The sequence below is a fragment of the Passer domesticus genome, chromosome 7 (assembly GCF_036417665.1).
Source record: "Passer domesticus isolate bPasDom1 chromosome 7, bPasDom1.hap1, whole genome shotgun sequence".
Lineage (NCBI taxonomy): Eukaryota > Metazoa > Chordata > Aves > Passeriformes > Passeridae > Passer > Passer domesticus.
Window position 1 is genome coordinate 44,514,683 of NC_087480.1, and position 26,332 is coordinate 44,541,014.

The window sequence follows — 26,332 nt, forward strand, 5'->3', positions numbered from 1 at the left end:
GATGGGAAGGTTCAGCGTCCACTGGATATGGGACAAGATCGCTTGGCAACCTTTGTGGATTCTCCTTCTTCTGGAGGCGAATTTTAGTTATGGATTTATTGTCCCGGTGCAACACTTCCACCAGCAGCAGCAACAGCAGCAGCTTTCTGACTCTCTTCGGTGACGGGTATTCTTGGGTGGATAATACGGATTACGTTGTTATTGCTTAAGAATACGCGTAGTCGAGGAGAGTACCGGCGGCGGGCAGGCAGGCAGGCAGCGCGACCGCCCCCAGCCCACCAGCTGGCTCCTCACCTCCTCTAGTTGCCAAGGTAGCACCTTTTCCATCTTTTCCTACGCTTTGCAATGTTTCATTCTGTGTCTCTGCCCGGGCGGGGGGAGCTCGAACGCCCTGTCTCTTGCGGAGGGGGTGCCCGGTGTGTGTGTGTGCGTGGGAGCAGCTCCGGGGCTGGGCCAGCTCCTCGGCGGAGCGTGGCCGGGAGCCGCGGCCGCTGCGGGCTGCGCCTTCGCGGGCAGCGCTCTCCAGGCTGCTCCGGGGCCGCGGAAAGGCTCTCGCCCTGTCCGGGCAGCCCCGGTGCCCCGCACTCGGTCGGCAGCCCCCAGCCCGCTCCGACCGCGGCCCCTCGCCCCTCTCCGGCTTGGGGCGCGGATGGGGGAGCCGAGGCGGCCGGCCTCGCCTGCCAGGGGTGCCTCGCACCGGGACACGCTGTGCCCGCAGGGCCGCGGCGGCCCCGGCCCCGTCCGCGCCCCCGGCAGAGCCCTCACGGCCCCGCCGCAGCCGAGTGTGCGGGGCTGGGGCTGCCGCGGGCCGGGAGTAGCCCGTGCTGGCGGGGCCAGGGACCGCCAGCCCGGCCGCAGAGCGCCCGGCGCCCGGGGAAGCCTCTGCCCCGGCTGCCGAGGGGCTCGGCCGGCCAGCGGGGCCGCTCCGGGGATGCGGTTTGAGGCCGCTGGCTTTCCATGGAAGCAATGCCCCTGTTGCTCTTTTATCCTCACCCTGCAGCCTGGTGAGGGCAGGATTAAGAATCCACCTTCACACCAGCTCTAGCTCAGAGGTTTATCAGCTTCTGAGGCCTCAGATTGAGACACAAGTTTAGGGCCAGAACTGAGGGGTTTTTTCCCTTCTGCAGTTCAGGTGGTGGCTTATTTGTGCCCTTTTCAAAAGCTCAGGACTCCCCAAATTCTACTTGCAGCTGGACGGGTGGAAGACACAACTAAGGGAGTGTTGATTCCTATAACTGGCCAAGACGTGCCCCATTGCTTTAACACAGAAAAAGTGCATCTCTTCTTCTCTCCAGTCTCAGCAGCAGGGTACAGGATTTGGTAATTCAAATGATCAGTCTTTCAGATGTTGTGCTTAGGAAAATCCAGGCATAGCATTTATAGTTCTGGTCTTTTTTCCCCTGCTCCTCTGCCCACCAGCCTGGCAGAGAAAAGGAGCAGGGTGTGATCATGCCAGTGTTTTGCCATTCAAGGCCTCTCCACATGCCCCTATGATCCCAGGTCTTGTTGCCATGTAGTCACAATTGTGAGACCACATTTCAGCCTTAAGTGAATTAGATCAGAAGCCATTTTAAAGCAAGACCAGGAGTCCTGTGATAAGACAGCCTTTTTGAATGCATCCTTCCCCAACCTCAGCTATGATGGGGCTAGGAATGATTTTTAATGTGGAAAAGCCAGACGTGGGGTGATCGTTGAGAGCGCGAGGTGGGCTGATGGAGAATGTCTTTCTCTCTGTCTCTTGCTTAGAGATTTAAAGGCTGTCAATGTTCTACTTAATAATTTCCAACAACTGCCAAAGCAATCTTAGTCTGTTGCCTTTAGTAGTGAGTGGAGTGCTCGTTGTAACACAGACGTGTGGATCTGTTATTCTTTAGACACATCTTTGATGCTAGCACTCTGATCCTTGTGTTTCTCTAATACCACTTGAAAGCAGATTTTTTTCCTTGTAGTTTAGTATGTTCAACAGCCTTAGAAATAATGTTAAATTATGCTTTAAAAAGACATGATCAGCTGCTAAATCACAGTCAGTTCAGCACCGTAACACAGCCACGTTCACGAGTGCTGCAGGAACAGCGGTGGAAACACTATTTTAAAATCCAGGTTTGTATTACAAACCTTCCTCTGGTCAGAGCTTTTAGTTTACGTTTTCCATTGAGTCATGACTTAGAATATTATTAAGAGTTCCCATTTCATTGCATAAAGGGCGTGGATTTGTTTGCTCTTTGCTTGGTTGAGTACCTTGTGTAGTATGTATTGGACTGGTACCCATAAATACAAGCTTAGCAAATGGTTCTTTATACTTGGTTTCTTCTAGTTGCTTTCTGTAAAGCATGATGAGATGGTTTTGCTGAATAATGCCTTAATGACAGGGCTAATGCATTTTTAATGCATGTACTCTTTGTCATTGTCAAAATTAACATTTTGATGATTGTAGATTTCTCTTCTCTAAAATCTTTTGGGAATTGCTATGCTATGTGGGTTAAAAGAGTGAAAGTGTAGGATCTGATTGGAGAAATACTGGATATGCTTGCCAAAATGACTCTAGAATATTATGTAAATATTCAGTGTGGACTCTTGGATGATGTTTCTCAGTAGCATGACCTCAGAGGGACTCCCCCCATTTATTAGAAGTTCCAGGGGTCTGTCACATATATATATTGAAGGACAGAAGGGGTCATTTCTGAGCAACAGACGCCTAAGTAGTGACTATTCATACTATGGGTCTGATCCTGGCAATGCACGTAGCTTCCACGGGACTGCTCAAGAAAGCAAGTCTGCTCACGTTAAATGCAAAATATTTAGGGCCAAATCCTACTATCCAGTGCAATAGCAAAGTCCCAATTGATTTCACTATGGGAAAGATTAGACCCCTAGTGAAAGGGAATTTTTTAAAATGCTACACTTCCTACTTTGCTTTAGAAATTGCAAATCCTCTGCGCTAAAAAAAACAACTCTAAAACCTCTCTGCCTCTAGTAGTTTAATGATATTTCATTAACGGCAAAAATTACTCTAAAAGTTTATAGTGGAACATAGTAAGAAATTGCTTTATAAATAAGGGGGTTTAATTGTACCAGTATGAGCATTTGCTAGGACATTTTAGAATGAGGTTTGTGGCAGCACCAACTGTGCATTAACAGCTATTTTGGTGAGGGCATATTTAATTAATTCAGAATGCTAAGTTTCTGTTTTAAAATGGGTTTTGTAATCTGCATCCTGGTAGAAAATTAAATTAAAAAATTACCCCAAAAATAATTACTTGGACTTAGCCTTGTCTTTAAAGGCCATAATCCCATGAAGATTTATATCTCTGGGTAGTTTTCTCTGCTGGGTAGCCTGGGAGCTGCTGCCATGGGTAAGTCTTTGTCGCGCCAGGCCCCCCGAGCGGCGCAGGCGGGTGCTGGCAGAGCAGACGCTGGTGTGGCAGCGCAGGTGACACTGTGACACTGGCTGTCCCCCACCCTGCCCGGGCCTTTCCCGATCTGCCCAAGGGCTGCGTCCCTGGGCACAACGGGCACGTCATGCCCCATGGTGGGAGTGGGAGTACAAGGAGGAGTTTTGGTCCCTGCTGTCCTGTGCGGGCAGGGTCACAGCGCTCCTGGGTCTGCCCATAGTGTGGAGCATTTCTCTGCTGTGCAGTACCCTAAATTAAGTGGCAGGGACTGCCATTGGACTTCAGGTGCTCTTTCCAGAAATAAATAAAACTACAGCCCTTACATATGCATATATCCCTGAATAGAATAAATATACATACACACACACAGGCACCCCTCTGAAGGGAGGCTAGAGCACAGCAGAGACGCCCCATTCTCCCAGATCTGACAGAGGCACAACACCCACTCACCTCAGCAGGGGCTGTGCTGTTGCAGTGCGTATTTATGACCTGTGTTATGATTCCTCTTGCTGCTGCAAATTTGCCTAAAATAAATGCCCACAGTATTGTATGTAGATGTGTACAGTTATGCAGATGTTTTTACTTTCTGCTTTTAAGACTACGTATGATTTGGAGGGGAGTGTAAGTTTTCTTCCCACGACAAGTTATTGTCTTTCATGTCAGTTTAGGTGGCTTCTAGTGTTTGTATGGTTTTTGTGAGGAAGCTGAAAGCAGTAATATCTGTACATCCACACAGGTCCACACATACTTTGCAGCTGTAAGAATAAGCCAACTAGCCTTTTTCTCTGCCTTTTTACATCACACTAGCCATAATATACACAACAAATTTTTATGCATTTTTTAAAAATAGACTACGTCTTTACGTACACAAAAGGCTTTTTCTTCTCTTCCTTTTAATAGATTACTATTTTTCTGAAAAGCATCGCCCCCAGGTATTACCCATAGTTGTTATGACACCTCACCATTTAGTGTTGTAATGGTAAATCATAACACTTATTATTAAGAGCCATAAATTTTTACCAGAATCATCATCTACCTCCTGAAAGCTTTAATGGTAGAAACATTTCCTTGGCTAACGCCCATGATGATTACATGCTTTTTATTGCTATCATTTAGTAACCAAATTGCTCAAAAATCAAAGGACTTGATTATCCCATACCTGCAATGCATAGAGCTATTTATAAATGTTGGCTCGATAATAACAATGACTCAAAAGAAATTTAAATGACAGGCCAAAAATAAGTAGTCTAAAAGTGAAAAAACAAGCCAGAATTCATAGAGGTGGTGGAAAGAGTCTGACTGCAAAGGACAGAAAGGATCCTGAGGAAGGTAAAAAGAAGAGTCTAGGAGGTGCTGGTAGAAGGTAGATGTGACCCAGCTTTTTCAGAGTCAGAGGGCAGAGGAGAGGTGAGGCACCAGGGACTGTAGGTGAGGAGGCATCACAGTGTGGCGCTGGAAGTATGTGCCAGAAGTGTTGAAACCAGGGCTGGAACATCACACAAGTTTGGTAGTTTGCTTCCTGGAAAAACAGTATCTAATTATAAGCAGCCAACGAAAAATTAGGTGAAATGTTCCAGAAACTAGAGCGGGTTTATTGATGGGAAAAATAAGAGCCTTGAATATATACCTGAAAGGTGGTTTATATATATTTATATACACACACACACACATATATATATATGACTGTATATATCTAGCCAAAATTACATAGTAATGCCCATATAGATAAATGAAATGAGTATCCTGCTTTTGAAATCGTTCTCCTGCAGAAACCAGCAGGAAAGCAGTGTAGCCTGGTGTGTGCAAATAGACCTAGAAGCTATGTACAGAGAAAATGCAGCACGGCTATCAAGAAACATTTCCTTTCAGTGAGCCCCTCTAGCCAGTGGGGATGATATAAAGCAACAGAACAATCTCCAGGCAGGAAAGCCCTTGCCTGGGAGATGCAAAATAAACTTGGCCAAGACACAGCAAGCAGCAGTCACCCTAGGAGAGCTGGAGAGCCATCTGGGGAGGCCTTCTTGCCTCTGACTGCTGCAACACAGCTCCATGGAGCTGAAATGGCTCCGATAATTTCTTAGCGCTTCACACCACCAGAAAGAAAGGGCTAGGCCCACAAGAGGTAACTTACACTTTCCAAACTACTCAAGAGTATTTCAGATTAAGTAGATCTTTTATCTGTTTTGGGGTCAGTTGTCTGTATCAGCTCATCTGAGTGTTGTTCTGTATCAGCTCATCTGAGTTGCACGCAATGTACGCCCCTTTCACGTTATTGCACGAGGCATGAAATGTTGGAAAAACATAGCTGACTTTAATATTAATGGCTGATTCATAACCTTGTTTGTAATATTAGCGGTTCCTTTACTAAATCAGGACAATACCAAAAAGTTTATTAATGATCACAGGTCATACCAATCTTATAAATCATTGGAAATCAAAGATAAAGTGATCAACATGGGGCTGGTCTTTTCTAATTGGAGAAAGAGGAACATTCTGAACCAGAACAGTACAGCATGCAATTGTGCAGCCTGTTACCAGAAAAAGAACCATCTCACTGCATCTTACAGAGGCATTTACACAGATAATGTAGACTTCATATGACTACTTTTAGATTATCTGATAGTAATAGCTGTGGAAATACTCACATTCTCCTAAAAGACGCTGATAAAAAAATCAAATAAAAAAGGCATCACTAATTACTACATTATTAAGGATTCATTTTATTTCTTCAATTTAGGTGAAAAATAGTAAGAGCAGGGAGGCTTGATGCTTCCCACCATCTGGAAACTCTTCCTTTAACAATCATTCTTCAGGAGATAATTTACCTGGTTGCTCCAAGAAAATATATTTCATATTATCTCTTCTTCAATTTGCCATGATACATTCTTCTGTTTTACTGTTTATTGCTTGCTGTGTTACTGGAGCAACACTTATTACAGTGTCAATGCTCTAGTTGTTAAAAATGACCACTATGGTAAAAACTGTTTCTTGTTCCCCTGCCTTCCTCTGCTGCCTTGCTGTCTCCCTTCCTGTTTACAATATATGCAAAAGATTTGAGGGGATGGAAGGGATTTTCTTTCTCAACATGTTTTATTTTAGAAATCTCAGAATAATTTAATTTCCTAATTTTTTTTATGAAGGTCTTGAACTGTAGAGGAGAGCAGTGGAAACTTTCTCAGACCTCAGCTTAAGTGGTGGTGATTTTTCCATTTTTAAGGAGACCTTTTTCCTCACATGTTTGCCAGGGTCTGAGTTACGCAGAACATAATAACATAATTACCTTCAATGTTTCAGACAATCCTTTCTGTTTTTACTTCTCATTGTTCTTTGTTGTGTTATGGCATCATGTGGATGTCCCATCATGTGTCAGATGTGATAATATAAATCCATTTGCCTTCAGTTGTTCAAAGAACCCCTTGATGAAAACTACATTTCTGAGTCCTGCTCTAGGAAGCAAGAGCCAAACCCACTCCCTTTTGCTCTTCTTGTTAAGATGCTTGTCATTTCTGTCTATTTAAATTCTTACCAGCAAAGAAGGCAGGACCAGTCTAGACCTTTGGTTAGAGATGAACATAGACATGTTTAGTTTTCTTTTTCTGGAGCTGCAGTGAGGCGGTGCTGCTCACTCTGCTCCAGCCACCCTGGTAGAGAGGGAGGAAAAACTCGAGCGAGGGAAAGGATGCTGAATGGGCGTGATGAGAAATCTAAGGAAAACAAATCAAATAAATACTTAGCTAGGCTTTTCAGGTTTTAGTCTTTATCAAATGCAACTCTCTTTTAAGTAGTCCACATTTCTTGAATGCAAAACTTAAACGTGTGCCGTGTAGAGACGCTCAGAACAATAGCTCTGCTTTCTCCAATAAAATCTCTGTTCTGAGATTAACTCTGGAGCTAGCAGTGAGGTCAGTGTTTCATTTCATATAAGTCAGCTCATGCTGACAAGGGTCTGGCCTTCTTAGTGATGGGCCGTTTGCTGCTCAGAAGTGTGAGGAATGGCTTTCTGAAATATCGATAGCTCGCCTTCACTAGAGTTCATGATCAAATTTAGCTGGCAAGTATCAATGTGCTACAGCCAGACTGCAGGGCTGAGATGCTCAGGCTTGGGCCAGCTGCTAAGGTCTGCTTCCTAAATCAGAGGCTAACTCTTCCATTAGTGTAAATCAGTGGTTTATAATGATGTCAAATGAGATTTGTGTCAGAGTGGCCCAGACTACACCCGGTCTTGGGATTTGAAAAGGAATAGAAAAATTAGGCTGCAACCATTAGAATTATTTTTTCGTTTGGTTTTGTTGTGCATATTTGTAAATGTGCCGATACACACATGCATTTTGTTCCCATGGACTTGTGCCCATGTGGCTGCCATTTAACATGGACCTAAGAGCACAGAATCTTCCTGGTGTGGTTTGATTGACATGTGCAGAGATCTCACATAAAGGCACTGGGATCCCGCTTTTCATCCATAAAAGGAAAGCAGGCAGGCTTCATCCCTGGCTAAACCCTTTGCACAATATACATCAATAATGAGGCAGCATCTATTTATACATTGCTCACTGGAAATGACTGAATCCAGACAGAAGTTGGTGAGGCAGCCTGAGCTCCACCAGCCTCCATGGAGTCTATTGTTAGTATCCAGGATGACTCCTCAGGCAAATGGAGAAGAGCGGCACGATTTGGAGCCTACCATGCCATGGGAGGAATACCAGCTTCCACACTTGGCAGGTGGTGTCTCCTCTCAGAGAATGCTTTCTCTGGCTCTGCCAGAACCCGGCAGTCATGGAGGAGGAATGCAGGAGAAATGGCCACAAGAGCACAGCCCTGCTGCTGCTCCCAAAGAAGTGGAATGCTGATGGGTTTACCCTCAGGGTGAGAGATCCCTGCCTTTCTTCATGAGAAAAGGAGATGTCCAAGAGGAAACAGGAGGACGGCAGTTCTACCTTCATACACACTGACAACACATATTGTTGCAGAAGGTTTTTAACAGTATTTCTTTATCTAGAAAAAGAAGGATGCAGTAAAAAAAGCCCACTCAGCGTTATGGCATTGGTTAGGTACGTCGGTGTGCTGATTGTCCACCAACACGTGTCTGTGATGATGAAAACTGGCTTGTCTGTGAGATATTCATCATTAATAAGGTACTCAGAACTCCTTAGCAGAGCACAATCCAGACTGTGCTTTTGCTCCATATCCTTCTTCACTCCTGCTTTCCTCTGTGGCTCTTGTGTACTTTGCCCATATGCTCTAAAGCTATTTTGTTTTCAGTTTTATGTATGTTTTATGTAAATTAGAAGAATCAAGCTCCTCTGCTTGCTAAATTATAAATTGAGTGGAAATTGGCCGACTCTCTTTAGACTGTGTAAGTTATACAAGATGTAAGTAATCAAGCTCAGCAGGCTGGGCTGGGGAGGGAAAACACGTCAATAGCGTGGGCCACGTGAGCTGTGTCCATGTGTCTCCGTGCACTGCTGCTTGCCTTTGCAGCCTCAAATATCTCTTTGCTCTAAAGTGCCAATCCAACTCCTTTTAGACCGTCCTTAAGATGCAGGTTTATTGCCTCCTTTGGTAGTTTGCTCGGTATATTCAGTACGCCTTGTATAAATGAACTGCTCTTAAATGCCTGTTTCCACTCTCTTGCTTTAGGATCAGAGTAGATTCAGACTGCCTCCTCTGGGAGCAGTGATTCATTTTCCTTCCCTTCTTCCCCTGTAAGTTAAAATGCCTGTTGATTTTAGTGTCTGTCTCCTTGGCTTACTCCCTGCTTTGGCTCTATTTCCCCTACCCCACACTGCTTTTCATATGCCTGAATCTTGCCCCGGGCTATCTTTTCCCTAGTAGCCCACTGCAACCTCACAGAGTAGGACTGTGGTGCAAGAGCAGGAGCCTGGCAGTGGCTGACAGCCTGTGAAACACTGCCAGGAGAGCAAGGAAATTGGTTTGGGTCTTGGTGAGATGGTGGAGAATCTGCTGCAGGGCAGAAAAGTCAGTCTCACTGCAGTCTGTTAGGGCAGCAGTTAGACCAAGCTTTTAGAAAAAGAGGTCTAAAATCAGACACCTAGGCCTAACTTTACACAGGCAGTAGGACCAGTGTTATTATAAGCAGATATAAGTACCCCTATGAGACGAGACTGGCTGCAGTCTCAGCACAGCCTGGCGTTGGCTGCACCAGCATCCACAAGCTGCCAGAGTGACCAGAGCAGCCTCGTGCTGTGGCCAGCAGCCCATCCACCCCAGCAGCACCAAGATGCATCTGGGCAGAGCTCGGGGTAGCTCTGCTCTCTGTCTTTGAGCTCCATGCCAGGCAGCAAACAGAGAAAAACATCTTCAGAGAGGCAGTGTGGTGCAGTTCTTATCAATTGACCAACATTTTAAAGCCAGCATCATGGAGATTGAATCTCATTGCCATGGAAAATCCAGGTTAGAAATTTATTGCTGGGAGGGGAGGGGGGAATTGTGGGCTTTGGGTGGGCTCTGCAGGCATGGCCCTGGGCACAGACCTTTAGTGGGCAGCCTGTTCCCAGGTACTGCACAGCCCTGTGTGCTCTGCTGACTCTGGCAGGGTTGAAGCATGTGCTCAATGAAAAGGGATCCCAAGTGAGTAGTCAGATGGCCTTCAGGAATCTCAGGCTAGGACTCACAGGGCTCAAAGGAGATCCTCTCTGCTCAGGCTGTGCCCTGCAGTTATTTGAGTCTGGGCTCTCTTTCACTGAGTTCATAAAATACACGCTTTTTCTTTTAATTCACTAAATAATTTGATTCAGTGATATACCTTCAGAATGTGGTTTATTCTGTGCAGTCAAATGTTTACTGAGGATGATAAAATATATCCAACCTGCCTTTTTAAAGCTGCGTCTTTTACTTGAAAGGGAAGGCATAACCTTTTGTTTCCTTGTGTGATTTTTACTGAACCTCTGCCTACTTTATCAGGCCACATATAAATTTATTACCACTTGTGTTTCCAAATAAAGACTCGTAGGTTGGTAAGTAGTCTATAAGTCGAGCTGCTATTCCTTGAAACTCATAAAAGGATAATTTTGACCCATGGAATCACTAATTAAAGCTGCTTTTCAATACCCAAAAATTAAGTTAACAATAATTAATGTAGCCAGCCTGGAACCTTAGGAAACTACTGCCAGCAAGTGTCTTTTGGTGCACTCAAGAGGATGCAGTTTGATTGTTGGCACCAACAGACAGGTTGGGAATTGTAAACATGGTAATTAGCAGTAAGTTTCTGGATCTCAACTTGCCAGACTGGCAGTCTGATTCTTGGAGTAGTTGTCACATGGGAGGAGGGAAAAACAAAGTAAGGGAATTAGAGCAACCTTGCATTGCTCCACCAACATATGCCACTGGACCAATGTTTTTCTTGGCAAAGATCTCTGACAAGGCGCTTAAAAGCAGCATTGCAGCCCTACTGCAAACTGTGAACCTCACTGCAGGCATCAACCAAGCAACTGTCTCTGGCTCTTCTGTTTAAACTACCAGTGTTGCTCCATGGTAAGGAATTTCAGAGTCTGAGATCTTTCCACTCCACCTCTGTGGTGGAGCACATTGTTGATAAGGTTATCAACAATAATGGGATTAAAAGAGTTAAAATCCAGCTTTTGCGGTAATCCCGGAGTATTCTATTGTTGAGCTATCAAAGATTAAGGTTATAGTAACCTTATTAATCCTTGGTGTAGTGTAAATAAAAAGGAAATGTCAGCCTTAATTCCACCATGAAATTAAATCTTCACTTCTCTAAACGATGATTCAAATGCAGCTAGCTGCAGCCAATGTGGTTTATGAAAATGCGTAACCCATGTGAGTTTAAGAAATCCAATCTGAGAGACAGAGAGAAAGAGGTGATAAAACATGGCACTTGTTTTGTTTAAAATGAAAAAAAAAAAACCCCAAAAAAAAGTATTCATTCAGCTTGTATGTCTGCAGAAATTATACCTAGGGCCAAAAAAGTATGTAAAGCATTAGGAAGGGACTGAATGCTCAAGGTGTACATCCCTGTGAGGCAGTGAATGCAGCTGCCAGCCCACAGCAGAACAGCCATCCCTGTGCCAGAGAGCAGCCACAGCACTGCTGCTGCTGCCCCTGTCCCCTGCTTGCAGGACACTGTGCTGCCTCAGTAGCAGGGACAGGGTGCCCTGACACAAGAGCTTAACCCAGCGTTGATCCACTTGTGCTTTCAGTGCCAGAGACAACATGATGAAAACCAAAAAATGTCAGAAATGAAATGGTTGCTGAACCGTCTGCAAACAGCAAGCCTTCACAGGTGCTGGTGTGAAGGGCACACCTTTTCCTGGCTAAGGTGATTTCCAGAGGAGTGGGAGTTGCCTTTTTTAGCAATGGATGTTTTTTCACGTGTGCTGGGCACAGCCCCTGCTCATCCTGCCCACACAGGTTGAACCTACAAGTAGGTCTGAAACTGCCCTCTGGGACTAACTACCTGAAGAGAGGGAAAGACAGACAGACTGAGCTTTGCTTAGAAGTCAATGGGATCTGGTCCAGGTAGATCTGTGTTTCTTTGTGGGGAGTGGGTGGGGAATTACAGTAAGCAGAAGTGGGCTGAGTACCCTTTATTATGCTTTTTTTGACTTGGAGAAAAAATAAAGTAGTGGTAAAATGGGGTGATTCAGAATGATTCTGCATATTAAGTATCTCAATCACTCACTCCAAGTCTAGGAGAGTGGTAGTTAAGTATCAAGGAGCTGCCTATAGCAGGAACTGAGCTCTCTGGAGGGCAAGAGGCATTGCCAGAGAATAAGATTCCCTGGAGCTGTTCCCAGGGAAAGGGGCTTTGTCACCTCAGCAAAACCCATCTGCCCCATGGTTTCTGCGTGTTCTGGAAATTGCTGGGTTTGTGGACTGATAGAGCTGGAGAGTGGGCATGTTCTGCATCTTTGTATTGTTTGCTCCGGTTCATATAGACTCTGATAAAGTTGCATAATGAAACTCAGGCTCATAAAAGAACTCATTTTAAGATGGGTTTTTTCCTTCTCCACTCAGTGAATCACGCTCTTCTCTGGTGTGAATTGTCACAGCTCCAGAGCGTGGACCGGTTCAGATGTGCCCGCTGGGTCCTGGGCTGTCTCCAGCCCCTCTGCAGCTGCAATTGCTGCCACGAACACAAATTGGCTCACTCTGGCTCTTCTTGTCTTTCCACAGTGTAGGAACAGATAATGGGCCCATGGGGTTGTTCAGAAATATTGCTGGTTTCCAGTGCTAGCATAATGGTCCCTTCTAGGTAGTATCCCTTTCCTGGACAATTTCCCAGTAAAATAGTAAATGGCAACTGCAGAGCAGTAAAGGCAATGGCATATTTGTTTGACTGACATTTCAGAGCCTGCAGAGCAAATGCAATTAGCATCCACAGTGTGCTGCAGTTTCCTTCCTTCATTTCCCTGCCTTGGAAGAACTACTGTTCGGATCAGCTGAAGTTTGGTCCCTGCTGCCTTAGAGTGGTGGAGATGCTCCAGGGATGGAAGGCAGTGTGTGCCCAAGCCTGTGTGAGCACCCTTTGCTTTGGGACCAGTCAGCACCTCCGAGGGCTCAGCTGGGACAGGAGCTGCTGGCACTGCAGCCCCAGGCAATGGTGATTTTGTTAGTGGGTGTGTGCTTCCCCTGGACTCAGCAGAGCTGACGCCAGGGTGGCTCTGTGGCACTGACCCTGCACTTCTCACAGGGGAGAAATCTCTGTCCATGCCCAGGGGTCTGGGCTGAGCAAAGCACCACAGGGTTTGGGCTGCCCTGGCATTCACCAGGGCCAATCAATTGTTTATTTGGAATATTGCAGGATCGACAGTTGATGCACTTTGAGCACTTTGATACAGACTTGGCAGCAGAAAGAAATGTGAAAAAACTGGTGGTAATTATTCAGATTTGCCTGAAGGAGGTAATTGAAAACAAATTGCTACTAAGAGCCATGGCCATGGTTAATTGTGGTGAAGCACTGTGGGCCACTCACCTGAAGGAAAAGACTGCTAGAGGACAAATGTGGGTCAAAATTGTTTCTGCCCTGGTGGAGAAAGAGGGTCTCAGTGATATAATTTGGTTTGTAGGGTTATTCTGTAGCTCTTAGATTCTGACATGAAAATCCAAGCCTGCAGAGCAGTACTTTAATGGCTGGAAATAATGCAGCCAGTGATGGCAGGAGCAGCTGTGGCTCGCCTTGGTGGCAGGGGGATGGCCAGGCTGTGTGGCATCCCTTCTGCCACAGGCAGGTCCGGGCTGACCCCCACAGGAGAGGCACAGGCAGCTGTCACGTCCCCTCTCAGCAGGATGGAGTCTGCAGTGTGCACAGAGCCACCACCCTACAGCCCGCTCCAACTGTGAGTTTTACCTTTCATGTGGAACATTGCTGCCATGCACTGTTTTATTTGTTGGCAAATTTAAACATTGCAATGTCTGCTGTTCCTGGTGCTTCCTGGATGCCGGGACTCGGGCAGATGCTGATGCCTGTGTGAACTGATGTTTTGCACTGTGGGTCCTCCGGCACAGGGTCAGGGAAAGCCAGGACATGGGGTGGCATGGATCTGCTGCCTGGAGGTGACAGGAGGGGAATCTGCCCTTGCTGGGCACTGGCTTCCCAGGACAAAACCTCTTTGTCTCTCAGAGAAGCTCTTTCCAAAATGCTATTGCAAGGATTCTGGAGATGAAAACAATGATGAAAAGGATGATCCAATTTTTTACTAAATTTCACTTTTTCTAGATATTTTGACTCAGAGTTCCTGCAGGTTAAAAAAAAACAAAAACAAACTGCAGCTCCCTGTATCTGGTGACAAATTCCATACCAGCCTCTTTTAGGACAGATGCTTGCTCTAGGCTCTTCCATCTTTGTTTTGTGCTCAGGAAACTAAGTATAGGAGCACACTACAGCCTGTGCTGCTCTGTTTGCTCCCTGTGCCAAGGTACAAGTGGGGGAAAGACAGGAGAGCATGAAAAACGGGAACCAAAGTTTCTTAAAGCAGTCTAAATGCAAGGCAACCCTGCTGAGTTTGTGATTTTACATGAGGATTGGCTGAAACAGCTCCGAATGTTCGGCCACCCTAACTGGAGCCTCAGTTGCAGCATTTCAAAAAGGATATTAAAGCATACATATGTAGCACAAGTATTAGAATATGAAAACCCCCATTTAATCTGAGATATGGGAAGGGCCATCACCTGACTCTCTTTGGAAGAGAGAGATCTATCATCCTTTGAAAGTTCAACATACCCTTATATAGAAAATCAAAACATGCTGATTTGACTTATTATTCTTATTATTATTGACTGCTTTTGGGAAGTTTGGTATTTTAGTAGTTTCATTTCTTTTACAAAAAAATACCCAAGTGCTGTCCATGCAGAAAAGCCTGTCCTCAAACAGTGAGACTGGTGTGACAGTGTTAGGGACATGCAGTCATGTTCCCCTCTGTGGGAGTTTTGCCTGCATGAGAGCTGCAGGCTGTCAGGCTTTCCCCAGTGGAATGCTGCACAGGGTACATGAGCAATTGCTCTTGTTTTTAACATGTGGGATCATGATTTGCTCTTCCACTCCATGTTGAGGTTGAAAAATAGTATCAAAAATACAGGAGGTTGACTGAGAAATCAGTGAGTAAACTACCTGTATGCTCCACATTTAGATATCACGATTGATAAGGGATATAGAATAGTGGACTCTTTTTTCAAGCCAAAAGGTACTCCGTTGATATGATAGAATTTGAACACATTTGTTTTAAGAATACAGCTGTGTTTTGCAGTCAGGTGTGCACCTGTATGCGCAGGCACACGTCACTGGAATAACTGCAGTAATCCAGCACTGCCCAGAGTTAGCTGCTGTAGGAAGCAGGAAATATGAAATGTACTGTGAGTTCCACAGGGTCAAGCACAGTACCTTTACAATAGCATGGAAGTCTGAGTGGTGCTGGGTGAGAAGGTTTTCCCCTACATAAATGTGCAGGTGGAAAATATAATTTCACAATCCCCATATTTTCCTTTATTTCCTTTTATTTCTTTAAGCTGAATGGCAAAAAAAGGGGGCGAAAATGGGTTTCCTTTGGAAGGAAATGTTCTTGGCAAGACAACAGCTCTATGCATGCTCTAGAGGTTGATGCATACGAGGAGCTGCTGAGCACGAGGTGCCCGTGGTGGGTGGAGGGGGTTGACAGAGGGCGGGTGGGGTCACCTGGGGCCAGGATTTGGGACTCAGGGAGCTTCAGTGGTCAGGGTGGTGGGTTATTGTCACGAACAGACACGACCTAAAACCCGCAGATAGCCACCTGCCCAAGGCCAGCGCCATGCCCTGGGTTTGTCCCTCGCCGCCGCTCCTCGGTGCGGGGCTGAGCAGCGGCTGCTGTGCCCTGCTGCGGCTCTGCCCGGAGGCACAGGGAGGGTGTCTGGGGCCAGCCAGTGCTCAGCACCCTGCTCGCTGCCGGGGAGGGCCCGGCTGGGTAGGGATAGCCCCCGGGCTCCACGGGCTGTGCGCGGCTCCCGCAGCAGCCGCCCCAGGGATGCGGCTCCAGCGCATCCCGGGCTCTCCGCCTTGGAATTCCTCTTGCATGTGCATAATGTACAGTGTGGTGTAAGAGGGTTTCCATGGGAGGAAACTGAGGAAGCCAGGAAATTATTTTCTATGGTAAATATTTATACTTATATTGTTTAGACTAGTACGATCTTAAAAGATGGATGATTTTTTTTTTTTACCCCAGAAATTTGGTATTACCTTTAGCACATGAGAGCAGGAACTCACTGGAAATCATAAGAGAGAGGTCTTGGTTAAAGAATCTGCAGCTAAGGATCTCTTTCTTTAGAAACTTCCAATCTTTCTACTGATGGATTCCAAATAGCTACTCTGAAGCTCTGTGAGACTGAGTATGATTTCCAGAGGATATACCCATACAATGATTTAAGCCTGATATTCACTAGACAAAAGCTTTTGTTGCATTAAACAAATCCCTGCAGTTCTCTGGGTTAACTTGCTGCTCAGTGAAAAGCTGGGGACACCAGATTGCCAAGTGGGTGAAGAAAGGTAGAGGGAATTGGTCTGATGAGCTGAGGAGTCACAATGCACTACTGAAACCCTTGCTGCACCCTCCCTGCCCTGCTCTGTTCTTCCAGGCAGGATTCAAGCCTCTGATACCTCAATTTTCCTGCCCAATTACATGAAATGAGATCAGGAAAAAAGCTGTTTACTACAGCGTGTTCTAGTTTTTGGATCCAAGCAGATTGCTGTACATTGGGTGTGAAACTCCCTAATGTTTCAGAAATTATGCTGGAACGTCTCTGACTGACAGCTCTGAGCAAAGCACTTTCTGAGGTTATGTAAATGCCTAAAAAGAAATCTAACCCCAAATCTTAGTTGTGTAGCAGATTTGAGGTCTGTGAATTCTAGGCACTGCCAGATTTTAAAGCCCTGCTGCTACCTTACATAAATACTCATAAATACTTACAGTAAGTGTCCTAAAAAGATCTTTGGTTCCCCAAGTGAGCTAGAAGAAAGCATTGCAGGGCTGCCCCATCTTTACTGGTCACAAGCAACAAGTAATTCTGCCCAGGGCTGCTTCAGCAAGACTCAGGAACCTGCCCCCCTTCACATCCAGATAGAACTGTACATACCAGGGATCACATCGCAGGCCGAGGAAGGAAGTTATTTTCATTTATGATGCCCAGTAACAGGGCAAAGAGACCTTTCCTTCTGTGTCTGTGCTCTAGTATGACGCAGAAACAATTTTAAGACATGTTTATAAATTCCACCCAGGTGTTGCAGCCCTTGCCATGAATCTCAAAAGTGTGTTCGAGATTTATTAGTATTGGGCTGCTTCTGACACAAGGGATGTGGGGGACAAAGAGCAGCAGCTACTGTGCTATAAGGAAGCACCAAAAAACATGTCAGTACACTTGTAATTTTGTGCTTCCAATTGTCGTTATCCAAATGCCATTGTACTTGCAATTAATCTGTGTGCATTAGGTACAGAACGCTATCTCATACCAAAAACATGAAAGTAGCATTATAGTCTCTCTAATGTTTTTTTGAGAACCCTTGTTATCTCTTATTGCCTTGTCCTTTGTGTGACTTAAGGCAGAAAACCAAGAATTTACTGCATTTTAAAAAGTTCAGAAAGATGTGCTTAAGTTAATAGAAGTCTTTATTTTCAGGGTTTGAATAGGTATGTAAAAACAAGGTGATTGAATAATTGCAAAGTTGATGTGACAGAGCACACTAAATAATGGCTGTAATTAATTTTGTAGAATTGTTCATGAATAATTGGCAAAATGTTTTCTGTATGCGGCAACTTCTAGAACGAGCTGACTCATTATTGCATTTAGGGAGTGGTACCTTGAGTTGTGATCTGATGCCTGTTAAAAATTGCAATTGATTTTTTTTTTGAGAGATTGAATTGGGGTGCTAAAGGACATTTTTCAAACAAAATACCTGTTTCCTTAAGTCTGCACGTTTCATTATTTCTTTGCTGCTTATCCCAGGCTAGGTAAGAAATCAGCACTAAATTACAGCATTGCCCACTTCTCCTCTCCTGAAGGGAGCAGAGGACAGGGACAGAACACCTGAGAAAAGGGAAAAGATAGAGGAAGAACTGGGCAGAAAGGAATGACTGAAAATAGCAGACAAAGGGAAGAAATGGGGGAAAAGGCAGAAAGGAGAGAGAAGGAAGAAGGAGCCAAGGGGATGAAGAGTCGGGGAGCGCGGGGCTCGTGTGCCCACGGCTGCCCTAAGGAGCTGCTGCTGGCCACAGGCCCTGTCTGCTCTCACCCACCTTCAGCTGGCCCGAGGTCTGCAAGGAGCATGAGTAAGCACCCGTTCCCAGCTCAATCTCAGCAGGTTTGCTGTTTACCAAACCGTGACAAAAGATGAAGTTATGTCCTATCTGGCCACACACTGGGCTGTACGTCCTCTTTTTATTTTGTTTCATTTTTCTAAGAGGAGAAATAGCTGATATTTCTTGCTACTGTCAAAAAGAAAAGTAAATCAGTGATTGTGATTTAGAAGAGCTAAGTATTTAAAATAAAATATACATTCATATAAAGTGATTTTGTATAAAGATTCAGTGGTAACAAGATGACCGAAATCAATGCATCCTTATCAAAGGCCAAAGATTATTTTGTAAGGTGTTTATACACTGTCTCTGCTCTCATTGTACCCTCTTACAGATGGGGACAATGAAAATGTGTTCCATGCAATTACTTGCTGCTGCCTTATAAAAAGTCAAAGCCCAATAAACTTCAATATGGAGTAAACTAATAGTGTCCTTGTGAAAGAGCAAAATGAGGAGTTGTATCCTACTACTGATAGTAAAAGCAGACCTGTCAATGAGATTCAGCCTTCATAAAAAGCTAGTTTAAGATAAGATTTGAAGGAATTTGGCTTGGCATTTCCAACCAGTTGAGAATTAATTCTAGACTTGGGTTGGCAAGAGTTAAGAGCATATCTTCTGTAAAGCTTTATTTTGTGTTTTGGAGAGACCAGTACACTTGTCCTCTGCTAATCAGAAACACTGCCTACCCTCACACAAAGAGTAGAGATCTGATAAAAGCTCTGATCACAATTTGTGCTTTGCTTTCCTCATCACCAGTTCAATTTTAAAATCATGTTTAAGAGGAAGCCCACGCGTTCCTCACTGAGCAGGAATAACCCATCGGGTCTGAGCAGGAAGAGTTAACATCCTAGACACAGTGCTTTGTGTATAAATCATATAAAGAATATTCCAGGAAAGCCATAAAGAGTGATGATGTGGTAATTGTTTCTGGGATGTTAAAAATACTGTTGTGCTTCCAAGTTGCTGCGTGAGCCTGACTGCAGTGTCACTGCTCAGGGTGACTCTGGGGATGGCATTTTCACAGATATCAGCAATGCAGAGTAGTCCCAAGCAGGTCTTGAAACTTTAACATGTGATGAGACCAGAAGATAGTTTGGTGCAGTGATAATGATTTATTTAATGCAACTAATGCACGTAAAGATGCATCTGAGACAGTGTGGAGTCTGCCAAGAGCACTTTCTTGGACACCACAGTGATCAATCCAGGCTGGAGGTTGAAGGCTTGAGTACAGGTCTGTGGGATCAAGCTACTAATTTTTAGTGGGTTTGAGCTGTTCTTAAATAAACTTTCATTAGTTAGGGTGGCACCGCTAAGTCTACTTCCTACTGAGCAATAGGAAGACAGAAAGAGCATCTACAACAGTAATAGTTTTACACAAATTGATTTAATGTCTGGAATAATAGGAAGCTTACAGAGCTTGGATGAGGGATGAAGGAGGTAGACAGAAAGAGGTGGAAACAGAGGAAGAAAGCTCAGCTGGCTGCAGACAAAGGAGAAATGTGTCTTCTCTCTTTTCTCCTGTCAGCTGAAGCACACCATGTTCCACACAGGAGCAGGGAATGCTTGTGGCACACCTATGAAGCCATTCTTGACTTTGTGACCTGTTCAGTGACAGGTGAACAGCCCCTGGCTGAAATGGGTCTGCTGCCTTTTACACCCTTTCAATGTCTTGCTCCACAACTGGGACCCACCACAGGGTCCTTCAGGCAGTGGTTTACTGAATGGTCTGCTAAGGGGCTTAATTACAATCTCAAATTCCCAAAGGTTTTTCTAGTCTGTCTAAAATATTTATGTCTGCAACAATTCAGACCTGTTTATGTCTCTTTTTTTGCCTGCTGGGTAAAAAGTAGTTTGGCTTTTACAATGTGTCTGTATACAGGGTTTTAGTAGCTTGGATTGCTTTTATATGTTTATAATGAAAGTAACAGCCCCTTAAAAATTGGATTATTGATCATGGGAAGACAGTAGGTATTTTGAATCTTAGAGGCTAGACTACAAATAAATCAAATTATATGAAGTATTTTATTTAAAGGCATTTGATTTTATTAAAACTGCTGCATCTGGTATTTGCATAAATGGAAAAATTCTGTCTGTTCACATGAGGGTTCAGAGGAAATCATGGTAGGAGTTTGTTCTTCTCACTCAGTAAAGTGCACTGATGTTAATAAGTCAAAATTAAACTCTTCCCAAATTGCAAAAAAACACTGTAAGATTAAAAAATATGGATTTGGACAGATGTCAAATTCCTATTTCAGCTGATAAATTATCCACAGGGGTTGTGATCTTTTTGCACAGATGCACACGAGGCACTGAAAATGTAGGATACCATCATGTACACCCATCCATACATACGATGTGTAGTTCAGCATGGGTGTGAGTGTGTGGGGGTGATTTCTAAACCTCAATACCTGCATACATATTGCACTGCCATGAGCCACCAAGGGCTGCTTTTGGCCCTGCAGTCTGTGCCACTTCTGTGGATGCTCTGTCCCACCAGTACCTGCTTGGAATGCTGCTCTTCCCACCCTAGTGATGACGAACTGCAGCACAAACACCCTCCCTGTCCTTGTTATGAGCAGGTGTCTGAATTTGGGGGTTTGTTTGCATGTTCCAGATGTTTGCTCTGCCAGATTTGACCACAGGAATGTGAGGCCAGTGGGCTTAGCCTCATGAAGCAGAGAAGCATTTAGCCTGGAGTTTGCATCGTCCACCATTTCCAAGGGTGAGGCAGAAAACTGGTTTCTCCCTGGGAGAAGTCAACCAAAGAGGAACTGTGCCTCCAAGGAGGTGGGACTGTGTGAATGCCAATGGTCTTTGTCATTAACCAGCTCTCTTCAAGCTGGCTGAGGAGGTGACAGGATCTGTCGATTCAATCTCATGCCTTCAAAAGACAGGAACAAAATCACCACTGTAACATTTTGGCAAAGCAAAATGTTTTTGTTTGCTGGCAAGGGTTTAACTCACGTGCAGCCCTGCTGCCTCTTAGGAATGTCAAAGAAAGAGGCTTTGCAAGTCAAATGCTGCCTGCCTCACCAGCCTGTCTTACCCCAGTGATGAAGTGCTCCAGCATCAGAAGTCACCTTCTGTGTTCAGCTGAGCTCAACTGGAGTCGTGCTCTCTGGCTGTGCTGTTAAGTGGCTCTGAAGATGTTACAGGTGCAGAGCTGTGCTGCTGTATTTCAAGTGATCACAAAAACTCGCTGGATAAATTGAAAAAGTGTGACTTTTCATTGTAGCAAGCGTGGACTGGATAAGCAACTCCATCATTGTGCTAAGGCAGCAGATGCAGTCAGTGTTTGGGGGAAATGGTTCATGACCTGATGATGCTTTCCAAGAGATTCAATGAGGAAAAAAAAATGCTGGAGGCTCCTCATGTAACACTGGTGGGACAGGCAAGGGAAGCAGAAGGATCAGACAGTGGGAGAGAATGAAGAGAAAGGTGCAATGCAAGCAGAAAACCCCTTTGCCATGCTTCATGCTTACTCTTGTGCTCAAAGATGTGGGAGAAAAAGCAATAGCTTCAGGAAAAGCCCTTTCCTGAAGACAAGCAGAGCATGCCAGGAGGGTGCTGCAGCCATTGTCTCTGCAGCCAAAGTGAGGAGCAAAGCCACAACCTGATGGGGTTGGGCTGCAGGGGTCAGATTCAAGATCTGGATCACCCTGAGAGCTGGGTCCGATGGGTCCCCAGAACCCTGGAACCTCAGGCCCTCTCCCCACATGGGGATTCACTACCAGCTGGGATAGGGTACTGTGGGATGCTGGGATGGACACTCACCACAGAAGCATCCCATCAAAGCTGTTCCTTAACTGAGCAAACGTGGACGGACTGTTACTGGAGTGCTTTGGTTGGTGAGCAGCTAGCCCTGGGAATGTGTGGGCACTGGTGCCCGAGTGGAGCTGTGACCTGTGGAGGGCCAGGATGCTGCCCAGGGACTCCACCCTGAGGAAGGGCACAGTGAGTCTTGGCAAAAGACACAGCTTAAATAAACTCTCTGGTGGTTCAGGCTGGCCAAGTTAAACATGTCCCTTGGCTTGGCTTTGTCACGACTTTGACAGAAGTTCCAGGTGTGGGTCAGAGCTGCCCTTGTACAGGGCACTTGCTGGGGCAGGAAGGGTGTGCAGACATGGAGCCTGCCACTCTCAGGGCCTGGCCATCATGCTCCCTCTCGGGTGACTCACTGAGGAGCCCCTTGGGCAGCAGGTGGACACAGCCTCTGTTCCCTGCTGCGCTGCTCCATACAGAGCACTGTGCACAGCAGGAATGCTGGGGCCATGGCTGCTCCCTGGGAGGAGGAGAGAGAGATCAGAGAGGGGAAGAGTGTGGACCGGGAGAAGGTGATAAACCAGCTCCTTGAGGCAGGGGCTGAGATTGATGTGCAGCTGTTGTGAGCTGCATCACCAGACAGGACTTGTCCCATCCAAGGGTAGGTCATCTTTCCTTTGGCTCAAGAGGGTGTTGGGTGTGTTTGCTAGGCACTGGGTCTTTACGTGGTCAGCTGTGGTATGTTCTGCTGCCCTGTGATCTGCAATTTCTGTTTTATTATTTGCATGAACTCAGGCTCTTGCTGTCTCGGGGGAATTTCACCTAAGCAAGCACTGGGAAAATTTACCTTTATTCAAATCATAAGCACACACACTTTTGACATAATTTTTTGCTGTATTACTTTGTTTAGATCCTTTTTAAAGAAGTTAATAAAGCTGGCAGCACAACTCCATTGACTCTCAGAGGAACACTTCTCTCATTCCTGAGGTCCCTTTCATTACCAGTTATATTTGCACCATTCGTTAGCATCCTGCTTTTCTCTTCAGTATTACCACACAATGTGCTTTCTTTTGTAGTACCTAAAGCTTGTGAGATACCTTCTCCCCCACTGGGAGGCAAACCGAGTTATCTGTAATCTGTGTTTCGTGTCTTGGGTCTCTTGAAAGGACTAGAAATCCCAGACGCAGTAACTTGTGGGTTTTCTGTCTCGGAGAATTAGGATGTCTTTGCATTACTGAGCAGGCAAACAGTGAGCAGTGCTTGATCAATAAGAGGCATTGCCAGAGGTCTGCTATAGTCTGCCACAGCTGACGGTAAGTGTTGCTATAGGCTATGGAACTAGGAATATAAAATGTCAAATGACAGTAATAATTCATGCATCCTGGGACATATAAAACCAACAGCATGTCAATAGCTGTGGCATGCTCTGCAGAAAATATGCAGGATTTAGACATTGCAGGAGTCTGTTTTATTTTAAACCACACTTTCCTTGGTGAAATATAGACTTTCCCTGTTTGTTAAAAGCATTTATTTTCAGTTTCATGTTGCTGCTTCTCTATTAACATTCTAAGAGCCACACAGCTCAAAGGGGGCCCTGAGATTCAAAAAGCAAAATATATGTATTTACTGAAGAAAAACACATAAAATATTTATAAAACAGAGGGTGCAATACTATTTGAGATTCATGGACCATTTCAGCATTCATAAAAGCAAATATGGTTCTCGTGTTGGCTTCACCTGGAATCAGACTTTACTAGAGAGGTTACCCAGGAGGGACCTGCCTTAAAATGAAACTTATTACAATCATTAATTTTACATGGAAAATCATTACATTTTACACGGAAAGCAGAATGTCTTGTGAAATAAGTAAGAACTTCTCCAATATTCATCTTCTTTAAAAATAATTCAGGATAATTAGTATTGCTTTTCTTTTACAAAAAGATACGAAGAGGGTGAATTACTGCATCTGGGAGGGCACAGCAGGCATAGGAGGAAAGATTGTGTGTATCTGATACTTGTTTTCCCCTGTGCCCCTGCTTCTTGGGAACCTAAAAGAGATGGGTGCTGTTTTACTGGCTAAGGCTCCCACAAAAATTCTTCAGATGAATCTTTAATGAGAGAAGGGTAAAAATATATTTGAGCAGCCCCATTCCTATGCTTTCAGCTGTTTGCTCCTGAGCACCTCAGCTGTGGGTTGTCAGGACTCAATTTCTGTAAATCTGCTTGAAAGTAGAAGGGCAAGACAGAAAAGTTGCATGTCCCTTATGATTGTATGAATGTGGGGCTTAATGTGCAGGTACTGCTTCAAAAAGAAGGTAAAATATTAACTGAAAAAAGAGAGAAGGAAAAGCATCACAAAGAAATCCACTAAGCATTATTTAAATCTCCCCCTGTGAGAGGCTGAGGATTCAAGCACATACGAGTCGTCTGCTCCTACATGACAGCAACCCCTCTGCTTCAGAGTTGCACAGTCCTGGCTCTCAGTTGTCTACTTGAGAATTTTTTTTAAAGTTATATATTCAAAAAAATGTCTTAAATATAATTTCCATTATTTGAAGACCATAAATTGATTTTGGTGCAGTGGACTGTACCTATATAGACAGGCACTAATAGATATTTTGGCACATGTTGGTGAAGCTAGCTTGAGATGGAGATGATTAAAATAAATAAAAAGCAAAATTAATCCTGCTAACTGTCTGAGACCTAAGAAAAGGGACGTCTTTGTTCTGACGAGAACATCTTGGCTCGTTCTGCTCCTTTGGCTTGGTTTGGGGAGGATGTATTTAACAGTCCTCCCATGATACTTGGCAAATATAAAGCTGTCACATTGGATCCTGCTTCTCTTTGTATTAAAAGAATGTCTATGGTGTTTATGTTATGGGAAAAAAGCACTATTTCTACTTATTGTATTTTCATTGTCTCTTTTCTTATGACTGTACTGTTTGCCAGCAGCCAAGGGGCCACTTTGATGCTTGCTTTGATGCCATGGTTTATTGTGTTGCACAGTTGAGCCTATGGTTTTCCTTTCAAATCCAAGCTGGCACACTGGGAGAAAAAAAAAAAAAAAAACAAACCAAAAATAAAGCTTTTCTATAATTATGGTTATCTCATAAAGTCTGCATTTGTTACAGCTGCTGGGGTGTTGGAAATCAGTGTTTGTAAATACCTATATATTCTGATTTGTTTTCAGCCTCAGAGATGTTTTTGTCTGTCTGTGTTCCTCACCCCTGGCCATTCATGCAAGCAGCCTTCCCTACCTGCACGCCGAGCTGCACTGCCTCGGGAAGATACCAGCCTGTTACCCAGCTTATCTGCATGGTACAACTTCACCTTGTTCCCTCTTCTCACTCTGAGGGATTAGCATCCAAAGAAAACCAAATTAGTCTTGTATCAATTCACCCAGGGAAGCGAGTAGCCAAAGCGACCAGAACGTTCCTGCTGCAGAGCTGCGTGCAGAAGGAGGCTGGCAGGGTGTGTTATTGTGTGCTGCCCAGCCCCACCACGCTCTCTCAGAGGCCCACGGGGACACTGTGGGTCCTGCCGTGGGGAACCAGACTCTCCTGTGCCCACAGGAAGCCTCACTTGCTGGCTCCATGCTCCGTGTGGCAGTGCCAGTTAGGATGTGTATAATACCTGCTTGGATGTGTCTGTTGCTTTTCTCCATGTCTTGTGGTCATCTGCAAACTGAGGAGGAACCATTCTGTTTCCATTTTGCTGATGGAAAAAGGAGAGCCTTTGAGAGGCTGAGTGATTTGTCCAGGATTATGCAGCAAATCAATGGGAGAAAAGGGGATCAGGCCATTCCACACAGGAGTGCCTTTAACTGTCCCGTGGGCTTTCTAGGGAAAGGCATGCAGGTCCCCAAAGAGGCTGCTTCCAGCAGTGTTCTCCATTATTTCTGTCAGATTATTGCTGTGAACAGAGGAGAAATGCAAAATGTATTATTCATTTCTCCTACTCCTAAAATCAATAGCTATCAAAATACAAATACAATTTAAATCAAAAGGCACTTATTGAGTGCAGATCCTACTAATTAGGTATGATTTCCCAACAATTTCTTAAATTATTTATCCAAAGGATGGGTGGAAGGCACTTTATATGTCCCAGAGTGAATATTATAAACCTCTTGTCATGATACAGAAAATGTGAAATGTAGTGCAATGCTGTGTGATTTGTAACCTTGATGAGCTAATGTAATATCAATAGACATCAATCTGTGCAAAAAAAAAAAAAATCTGTCTCATCGTAACATTCTAACAAGATATGTCAAAAGTCAATAACCTTGTGAAATGGACACGTATCAGCAAAGGTTACAGACTTTGCTGCTAGGAATCAATTAAAAATGTAATACCCGCTTGCAGTGGAAATTACTACACCATCACC

The 26,332-nt window shown here is 44.7% G+C and overlaps 1 long non-coding RNA gene across 1 annotated transcript in view; it reads left to right on the forward strand.

The window, feature by feature from the left end:
• The window catches only part of LOC135305041 (uncharacterized), a 32,790-nt gene that overhangs the window by 4,434 nt on the left and 2,024 nt on the right, over positions 1 to 26,332 (forward strand). Inside the window, exon 3 of the long non-coding RNA XR_010366324.1 lies at positions 1 to 26,332. This exon is cut by the window's right edge and continues 2,024 nt beyond it. This is a non-coding gene — a long non-coding RNA (uncharacterized LOC135305041).